This window comes from Leopardus geoffroyi, chromosome X (assembly GCF_018350155.1).
Source record: "Leopardus geoffroyi isolate Oge1 chromosome X, O.geoffroyi_Oge1_pat1.0, whole genome shotgun sequence".
Taxonomy (NCBI): Eukaryota; Metazoa; Chordata; class Mammalia; order Carnivora; family Felidae; genus Leopardus; species Leopardus geoffroyi.
The window spans coordinates 36,356,209-36,366,378 of record NC_059343.1 but is presented as its reverse complement, the minus strand read 5'-3'; the positions used below and the strand labels follow the sequence as shown (position 1 = coordinate 36,366,378).

At 47.1% G+C, this 10,170-nt stretch overlaps 1 long non-coding RNA gene across 2 annotated transcripts; it reads left to right on the top strand.

Moving 5' to 3' along the window:
- Positions 1–213: 213 nt before the first annotated feature.
- LOC123594832 lies at positions 214–9,820 on the top strand. 2 transcript variants are annotated; one of them, XR_006710897.1, is made up of 4 exons: positions 214–1,127; positions 2,842–2,947; positions 8,792–8,941; positions 9,048–9,820. It is a non-coding gene; the product is annotated as an uncharacterized LOC123594832 (long non-coding RNA). The 2 variants fall into 2 exon arrangements; XR_006710898.1 differs by having other exon boundaries at positions 214–2,680.
- Positions 9,821–10,170: the final 350 nt, after the last annotated feature.

Below are 10,170 nucleotides of genomic sequence, written 5' to 3'. Positions count from 1 at the left end.
TGCTTTGTGTTCATTTGTCTGCAGCCTGGCGTGGGGGAGCGGAGCGCTTGCCCCCCTGGGAGGGGACCGCATGGAGGGTGTCAGCATCATCCGCTGCGGATGCGACTGGCCAATGCAATTCATTTCTCTCCCTCCTTCCCTCCTCCCCCACGGCTTCCTCCCTCCGCCCCCCCCCCCCCCCCTCCACCATGCTCCCGCCTCCGTCCCCGCTCGCTCCGCGGGGTCTGGGCGCCCTTGCAAGGAAAGAGGGCTTCCTGGGAGGGTGGCTTCGAGGCCCGAGAGCTCGCATCAGTCATTCCAAACGTCGTTAGGAAGCGGGACGGGATCGATGAGGCGATGGAAAGTCGGGTTCCAGACTGCCTCGGGGGGGCGTTCACCGCTGAGCCCGGGCCGCGCCCCCCCCCCACCTTCCCCGCCGCCCGGTGCCCCGCTGGGGACTGCGCAGGTCCCGGCCCAGGCCCTCGGCGTGGCCCCCGTCAGCCCTTCACGTTGGGGCTGCGCGCGGGTGTACAGCCGTCGAGGATCGGAGCCTAGGGGTGCCGGGGCTCCCAGAGAGTGTGACTCGGAGGGGCAGAGGTTCCCCGCTTCCCAAAGCCGAGGCGCCCCAGAGCGACTGGGAACCTAGCGCGGTGCGCCTGCCACCCGTCCCCTCGCAAGGAAGGAGGAGGAGATCGAAGGACAGCCTTTGCCCGATCATTGAAAGAGAAGCTTCTGGCCCCTCCCCGGATGGTTTGGAGCGGTTTGTAACTCAGGCTGACCCGCCTTTTCCGGCCCCTCCCAGCACTCTCACCCCCACCCGGAGGCCGGGGCGCGCGCCATCGGGCAGGCGGGCCTGGGCACAGCCACTACGGAGCCACAGAGCGGGCAGCAGGGAGGGAAGGAGGACCAAGCTGGCTTTCCAGGAGGCTGGACTTCCTCATCGTCTCCTCCCACGCCTGAGAGCGCGGCCGGGGGTTGGGGGAGGGGGGAAGGGCTCCTGCCCTGTTGGAACCCTCCCTGGTGCGGGCGCCAGCTGCTTTTGGCAGGGTTTATGGATGTGGGGTCAGACCGGGCTCCTCATCCTTGTTCACCTCATGAGCCACCCAGAAAATTTATATAATGTCCCCGTGACTTTCAGGGGTGAACTGGTGAGTATTTGGAGAGTCCAAATGGGGCTTGGTGAGTAAAAAAAAAAAAAAAAAAAAAAAAATTTCATTCTCTATATTATGCAATCATGTAAAGAAAATGAAATATAAACGATTACAAAAGGTGAAATACCCACTATGTATATACAATTTCCTAAATGAAATCTTTACAACCCTTTCTTTATTTTCTCCTTTATACTATGGAAAAGTTCCCACAAAAATAGAAGAGTAGATAATTTTCAGCTTCAACAATGATCAAGATATGGCCAATTTTGTTTCATTACTCCCCTCCTGTTCTTATCCTGTTTTGTTTTGTTTATTTATTTTGAGAGGGACAGCTCAAGCAGGGGAGGGGCAGAGAAAGAGAGAGAATCCCAAGCAGGCTCCATGCTGTCAGTGCAGAGCCCAACTTGGGACTCCATCCCATGAACCGGGAGATTATGACCTGAGCTGAAAGCGAGAGTGGGATGCTTAGCCAACTGAGCCTCCCCGTCGCCCCATCCTTTCATTAAAAAAAAAATTTTTTTTTAATGTTTATTTTTGAGAGAGAGACAGAGCACCAGCAGGGGAGGGGCAGAGAGAGAGGGAGACACAGAATCTGAAGCAGGCCCCAGGCTCTGAGCTGTCAGCACAGAGCCCCATGCAGGGCTTGAACTCACAGACCATGAGATCATGACCTGAACCGATGCTTAACCAACGAGCTACCCAGGCTCCCCCTTTCACTTTTTTTAAATGATAAATTGACCTTTGCCAGATAACAAGGCACCCCAAAGTGTACTGGCCTAAAACAGCAATACTCTATGCTTTGTCATGATTGTGCTGGTTGGCTGGGCACTTCTTCTGTGAGTTTTGACTGGAATTATTCAAGAGGGAGGCTCAGCTGGGCTAGAAGGTCCAAGATGGTTTCACTCGCATGTCTGGCTGTGGACTAGGACACTTCAGGTCTCCTCTCTTCCATGGCTTCTCGTGTTCTAGTAGGCTAGATGGATTGTTATATAGCAACCAGAACCTTCCAAGAGAATCAAGGCAGAACCCTTAAGCTTCCTGACTTAACCATGGGAACCCCAAGTCACTTCCATCCTTTTCTATTGGCCCAAGCAGGTCACAGGGCAAGCCCAGACTCGGGTAAGGAAGTGGAGAAAAAGACACACCCTTGGATGGGAAGAAGACATGGGGGGACACATTGCACAGTGCAAACCAGCATGGGAGGGATTGGTGGCCTTTAACCAATCTACCACAGTTTGTTTTCATCAATGTAACTTTTTTTTTTTTAAGTTTATGTGTTTATTTTGAGAGTGAGAGAGCGAGTGAGCAAGGGAGGGGTAGAGAGAGAGGGAGAGAGAGAATCCCAAGCAGGCTCCGTGCTGTCAGCGCAGAGCCGCATGTGGGGCTCGATCCCATGAACCTGAGATTGTGACCTGAGCCGAGATCAAGCGTCGCTCCTTCCACGTAACTTTTTATATGAGGTTTAATGCTCGCAACGGCCACACATAATTCATCGATGAACACTTCGAATGCTTGATAGTCACCATCAAGGAGAAATTTCATTAGCACAGGTAAACAACTGCCATCTTTTATCATCCACTTAAACTTGTGCAACAGTTGAAATTATATTTAAAGGCTCTGGCAGCTCTTCCTTTAGTGGACAGATGAAATGTTGAAAGTTCTTATTGTAATGCAAATGGATTTTGAAAGCCAATGTATCTTTTCCTATTAGGTACTTAAAATGGTCTAATTTGCGGAAGGCACCCGCATTAGAGAGCAGCTGACTCGCGGTTGGCGTGGACACCGTGAAACTGTGCACCAGCCACAAAAGGAGAGAGGTACCTGATACCTGTGGAGATGGTGTTTCTGGGCATGCTGTGGGGGCCCCACTCCACCAGCCTCATATTGCACTCCCAAAACTGCATCCATGACAACATCTGGTGGGGCAAGAGCAGGCATGGTGACAAACTCCAAGTTAGGGTCTCCAGTTAGTTTTCCAACAAGTCAAAGGGAAGACCTCTTCAAAGTTTGTAGTTACTTTTAGTGGAAATGTCTAAGACTGAACATACTTCTTTCTTTTTTTTCTTAATGTTTATTTATTTTTGAGAGAGAGAGAGACAGAACATGAGCAGGGAAGGAGCAGAGAGAGAGAATCCGAAGCAGGCTCCAGGCTCTGAGCTGTCAGCACAAAGCCCCACGTGGGGCTCGAATTCACAAACTGTGAGATCATGACCTCAGCCAAAGTCCGATGCTCAACCAACTGAACCACCCAGGCGCCCCTGAAAATGCTTCTTTCAATGGAAGGTGATAGATTTTGCCTTAAATTTCCCGTCCTTAATACTCACTTTGTTGCCACACAATGTGACAGGAATGTGTTCACATACTTGTACCAAATCCCTATGCCAGTTAGGCACATCCTTGGAGGTAACACTCAATGTCACATCAAACATCATAATGGCACACTCTGTTTGGATATAACAGCCATCTCTCAATCTACCCAATTTCTTATGACTAGTTATATCCTGTACTTGAACTTAACAGGTCCTCTGCTGGTGTGGAATAGAAAGGAATGGTCCTCAACCTCCAATGTAGTCACATACTTCTTCAACTCAGCACTCAAATGACATTTCACGAATGCCATTTTTTCCAGCACAGTCATCACCAACCAATATAAGTTTGAACTGAACTTGTGATTCTCCTTAGGTGGCTTCCAGAAGCATCCCTGTGCCCCATCTGACTGAGGGCACTATGACCATTATTCTTGGATTTACTGTTAACATGATAGCATTCTCCATCTGTGTACCTTCTTGGTTCTTTGTTTTTGTTGTTATTTTAAGTGTATTTATGTATTTAAAAGAAATTTTTTATGTTTTTTTTATTTTGAGAGAGAGAGAGAGACAGAAACAGAGCACAAGTCGGGGCAGGGAAGAGAGAGAGGGAGACACAGAATCCAAAGCAGGCTTCAAGCTCTGAGCTGTCAGCACAGAGCCCGAGGTGGGGCTCAAACTCACAAACTGTGAGATCATGACCTGAACCGAAGTCGGACACTTAACCAATTGAGCCACCCAGGGGCCCCTAAGTTTATTTATTTATTTTGAGAGATATAGAGAGTGTGAGCAGGGGAGGGGCAGAGAGCAGGAGGTTCCTCGCTGTCAACACAGAGCCCAATGCAGGGCTTAAGCTCATAAACCCTGAGATCATGACCTTAGGTGAAACCAAGAGTTGGATGTTTAACCGACTGAGCCACCCAGGCACCCCTGTGTACCCCCTTGTAAAACTAGACAACAATCTACAAGACCACTCTCCCTTCTCACACCGACTGCAGAGTTCAGGGGTCCCCAAGACCACCCTCAGTTTTAATTATTTGCTAGAGAGATTCACAGAACTCACTGAAAGTTGTTATACTCACCACTACAGTTTATTACAGAGAGAGGATACTGATTAAAATCAATTAAGCGAAGAGACACAAGGGGCAGAGTCCAGACAGGTCCAAACACAGAGCTTCCAGTTGTCATCTCCTGGTGGCGTCATGGACAGCGTTAACTCTTCCCAGCAGCTATGTATGACAGTATGTAAGAGTATCGCCAACGAGGGAAGCTCACCTGAGCCTCGGTGGCCTATTTCCACTGGAGCTCAGTCATGTAGACATGGTTCGTTGCCCACTCTGTGAAGGCTGAGCTGATAACCTTGTGACACAAAGCCCCCACCATAAACCATATTGTTACACTATCTGGTGTGGTCCCAGGCCCCCTTGTAAACAAAGACACTCATTTTTTAAAACTTTATTTACTTATTTTGACAGAGAGAGAGAGAGAGAGAGAGAGAATCCCAAGCAGGCTCTGCACTGTCAACACGGAGTCCGATGTAGGGCTTGAACTCATGAACCACGAGATCATGACCTGAGCCTAAATCAAGAGTCAGATGCTTAACCAACTGAGCCACCTAAGCTCCCAACAAAGACACTCTTATCTGGCAAGACATTCCACAGGTGATATAGACATCACCTCCCAGGAGTTGAAGACAAAGGCCACACCTTTCTTTGAGCAAGGTTCATTCTTTCCCACGTACCTCTCATTCTGCTTTTCCTCTCTCTCCTTTTTCCACATCCCTTTCTCTTCTACCTCTCCTGTCCTAGGCTGGGGTGGGGGGTCACATTGTTATTGTAAGCGGTTTGAAGGTCAATGAAAAGGATGGGTCACATCACTAGTTCCCTCCCCAGGGTCTCCATACCTTTGTGCCCAGGGTGCTGAGTGGCAGCCACATTGCTTCCTGCTAGCTGAGCTCAGGGAGAAGGCACAGGGGTGTGGAAAGAGCACAGTTGGTCTTGGTAGCTAGAGGGGCTCTTGATCCCCCCCACCACCCAGCCAGCCGGGACATGTCAGAAGCATCATGTCTCCTCCCTGGTGTGTGAGGGAACTGACACAAAAGGGACAGAGAGAGGAGACCTGAGCAGGTCTGTGCTAAGTTGCCTGTGGCACTGACCACCACTCCCCAGTCCAAGTTGAATCCTGAACTTCAGGCAGAATAAGACCTTCCACTACCACACCCTTGGAGACCAGGCATCTTGGAGATTCTATGTACGTGTGACTGGGAAGGATGGCTGTACCCAGAATGTGGGACAGAAGTAGATGATGAAGAATTTGGAGGGTGCCTGGGTGGCTTAGTTGGCTGATTGACAAACTCTTGGTTTCAGCTCGGGTCATGCTCTCACGGTTCATGGATACAAGCCCCATGTCAGGCTCTGCATTGATGGTATTGGAGCCTGCTTAGATTCTCTCTCTGCCTCTCTCCTGTGTGTGCATGCACTCTCTCTCTCTCTCAAAATAAATAAATAATAGTAAAAAAAAAAAAAAAAAAGAGTTTGGAGACCCATAAAATCTACCTGTTAAGAGTAGGTGACAGATTGTTTTCAAAAATGGCCACAATTCAAAAAAAAAAAAAAAAAAGGCCACAATTCCACTTCTATGAGGTATCTAGAATAGTTGAACTCATAGAAACAGAAAGTAGAATAGGGGTACCAGGGTCTGAGGAAGGGGGAAGGGGCGGTCATTGTACAGAGTTTCAGTTTGGGATGATGAAAAATTCTGGAGTTGACAACACCTAATGCTGCTGAGAATGGAGGAACAGGAACTCTCATTCATTGCTGGTGGGAATGCAAAATGGTACAGCCAGTATGGAAAGTAGTTTGATAGTTTCTTAAAAACAAAGTGCCTGGCTGGCTCAGTCAGTAGAGTATGTGATTCTTGATCTTGGGGTTGTGAGTTCAAGCCCCCCACGTTGGGTGTACAGATTACTTTTATTTTATTTTATTTTATTTTATTTTATTTTATTTTATTTTATTTTATTTCGTTGTATTGTATTGTGTTTTTGAGAGAGAGAAAGACAGCGTGCAAGTGGGGAAGAGGGAAGTAGGAGAGAGAGAGAATCCCAGCAGGCTCCACTCTCAGCACAGAGCCCAATGCAGAGCTGGATCCCACCACCCTGGGATCATGACCTGAGTCGAAACCAAGAGCCTGAGGCTCAGCCAACTGGATGCCCCAAGTGTAGAGATTACTTAAAAACAAACAAACAAACAAACAAAAAACATTAGGGGCACCCAGCTGGTCAGTCAGTAGAGCGTGCAACTCTTAATCTCAGGGTTGTGAGTTCAAGCCCATATTGGGCATGGAGCCTACTTTAAAAAAAAAAAGTTAAAAAAAAAAAACCCAGCACAGCTCCCACTAAACATAGGCTTACCATGTAATTCAGCAAACGTGTTCCTTGGTATTTACCCAAAGGAGTTGAAAGCTTATGTCTACACAGAAACCTGAACACAGATGTTTGTAGCAGCTTATTCATAATTGCCAAAACTTGGAAGCCACCGAGATGTTTTCAGTAGGTGAGTGGATAAACAGTGGTACATCCACACAGTAAAATATGATTCAGCACTAAAAAGAAATGAGCTGTCAAGCCACAAAAAGACATGAGGAAACGTGAATGCATGCCACTAGTGAAAGAAGCCAATCTGAAAGGGCTACCTACTGTATGGTTCCAGCCATATGATGTTCTGGCAAAGGCAAAACTATGGAGACAGTAAAAAGATCAGTGGTTGTCAGGGGTTGGGTTAGAGGGAGGGATGAATAGGCAGAACACAGAAGATTCTTTGAGGCAATGAAAAGAAATGGTCCTGAACTAACTGTAAAAGTGCTAAATGAATAAAAGGTAGCATTTTTTTTTTAAATCTATTTTTAATAAGTTCTGGAAATGGACGGTAGTGATGGATAGAAGAGTAATTTTGATGTTATGCATATTTTACCACAATACAAAAAAATTTTTTTTTTTTTTTTTTTTTTTTAAGTAAGCTCTACACCCAGTGTGGGGCTCAAACTCACAACCCCGCGATTAAGAGTTTCACGCTCAGGGTCCCTGGGTGGCTCAGTCGGTTAAGCATCGACGCTTAATTTCAGCTCAAGTCACGATCTCATGGATCATGAGTTCGAGCCCCTAGCTGGGCTCCGAGCTAACAGCACAGAGCCTGCTTGGGATTCTCTCTCTCCCTCTCTCTCTCTGCTCCTCCCCCCCCCCCCTTTCTCTTCCTCAAAATAAATAAATGAACTTAAGAAAAAAAGAAGAGTTGCATGCTCTACCAACTGAGCCAGCCAGGTGCTCCATGATACAAAGTTTTTAAAGAAAACAGAGAGACACAATTATTACCCTCCCTTTTCAATGCAGAGCGGCTCTTCCCATCAGAGTGGAACCTGGTCTGGTCTTGGGACTTGCTCTGACCAATCCGAATACCAAACATCGTGCCTGGTCCAAGCCTCTCAAGAAGCCTTGGGCTTCATTGCTGTTTCTGCTTGCTCTCCATATGGGAGAAAGACGATCTGACCAGCTGAGGCCATCGCAGACCAGACTGTCCCCAGCCACCCTGGCAGTGGATATTGTACATGCGGGTGTGAGCCACGTGCATCAGTGGAGCTATGCCCAGCTTGCCAGTCCACAGAATCAAGAGCTAAATCTAGAGTTGGTGTCGTAAGGCACTAAGCTTGGTTGTGGACTGTTTTGCAGCAAACACTAACCAACTCAGACTATGGTGATGGAGGCAAATAAGGACTTTCCAAGTGAGGAGCCTAATCCTCTGGGATGTTGGTTTCCCTTAAGTTGGAGTGTTTGAGGGACATGGGCCGCTAAGGGTTTTGGGAACACTTTTGGAGACAGCTGTTACCTTTACTGATGCTGCAGAAGCCTAAAACTTCTTGGAGGTCAAGGTTCCAGCCTTACGGGTTCTTAGATTTTGGAATCCAATATGAAAGAGATGTGGGTGACTCAGAGAACATCTAGCAAAGAACTTCCGGTGTGATGGTAATGGGCATGAGCGTAGGAAGGGGGGTTGGGGAGCCAAGCTGACCCTCCCAAGAAGCAAGCTCACCTGCTCTCTCTTGGGCCTCCAGGATGCTGTGCAGGTAGCCTGGCAACAATGTCCCCAGGCAGGCTGGTGGGCCCACTCTGCTTCCCCTGGTGGGAGGTTCACACGGGCCAAGATCAATGCTAAATGTGGAGATTCTTACTCAGAGCTGGGTTTCACACCTTCTGGCATTCAATACTAGCCTAGTTTTTAATAAAAAAACAACACTATTTTGGTGCCGTAAACCTATTTTTCACCATCTGGCATACCCTTATGCCTCTTATGTTTCTTCTTCTAGTACAGCCTGACAGGAAAAAACCACCATGGGACTAGAAGCTCCCAACCAACGAGGATATTATTGCACATTCAGATGGACGAGGTACCTCTCTGCAGGTTGTGACTGCTTAACTCTGAGCAGCAGACTTTAAAAGAACCTCTTTCTACAAATGTCAATTGAACAAAATGAAAGAAGTTTGGCTCGTGAAATATTAAGACAAAACATAAGTTTGATTTTCCTTTGATTCTTTTTTCTTTTTTTCTCTTTTGCATAACAGATGATGACAATCTTAAAATACCCAACAGGCTAACGAGGAAGAAAAACCACTCCTTCTGTCTAAGGGGAATGGTGAAATAATGGCCCAAAGCTGTCCTCTGCAATTCCTTTGGGGGTGACATTAAAGGATTGGAAGGCATCGGGGAAACCAACAGGAAAATTAGCTTTAAAAAAAAAAGATTTTATGTTTAAGTAATCTCTACATCCAACATGGGGCTCGAACTCACAACGCCGAGATCAAGAGTCACACACTCCATCGACTTAGCCAGCCAGGTGCCCCAGGAAAATTAGCTTTGTTAGTAAAATGAGCTTACTTAGTGAAAATAATTCTCACTGGATCTAGCTTTTAACAAATCTATGGTCATTTTATGATCCTATATATTTTCTGGAGTAGAAGTCTGATGACCAGCACCTTTTTACCGATAAAAAGAGCGACTCCGAAGCACACAAATGTGTCTAGGGAAGGGGTCTTGTGCCTCTTTTTACTCAATGAGCCTGTGGTTCTTCTTGGTTTTCGTGTATATGAGTGTGTCTGTGTGTGCACATGGGCGTGCATGTGCACATGTGTGGGAGAGTAGATCCAGGTTTTGTGGGTTTTTTTATTTTATGATTTGGGGATCCCTTAAAGAGAAAAAAGAACAGAACATTATGGATACAGAATTAGGTAGGAGAAGAATGTTATGCAGATTCAGAAAGAAAACACAATACATAGCATACTTTAAAAAAAAAAAAATGTTTATTTTTGAGAGAGAGAGAAAGAGAGCACAAGCAAGGGAGGGGCAGAGAGAGAGGGAGACACAATCCAAAGCAGGCTCCAGGCACAGAGCCTGATGTGGGGCTCAAACTCATGAACCATGAGATCATGACCTGAGCTGAAGTTGGACACTTAACCAACTGAGCCACCCAGGCACCACAGCATACTTTTTTTTTTTTTTTAAGTAATCTATAAAGGGGTGTGTGGGTGGTTTAATTGGTTGATTGGCTCTTGATTTCGGCTCAGGTCATGATCCCAGGGTGATGGGATTGAGCCCTGAGTTGGGCTCCGAGATGGTGGCATGGAACCTGCTTGGGATTCTCTCTCTCTCTCTCTCTCTCTCTCTCTCTCTCTCTCTCTCTCCCTCTTC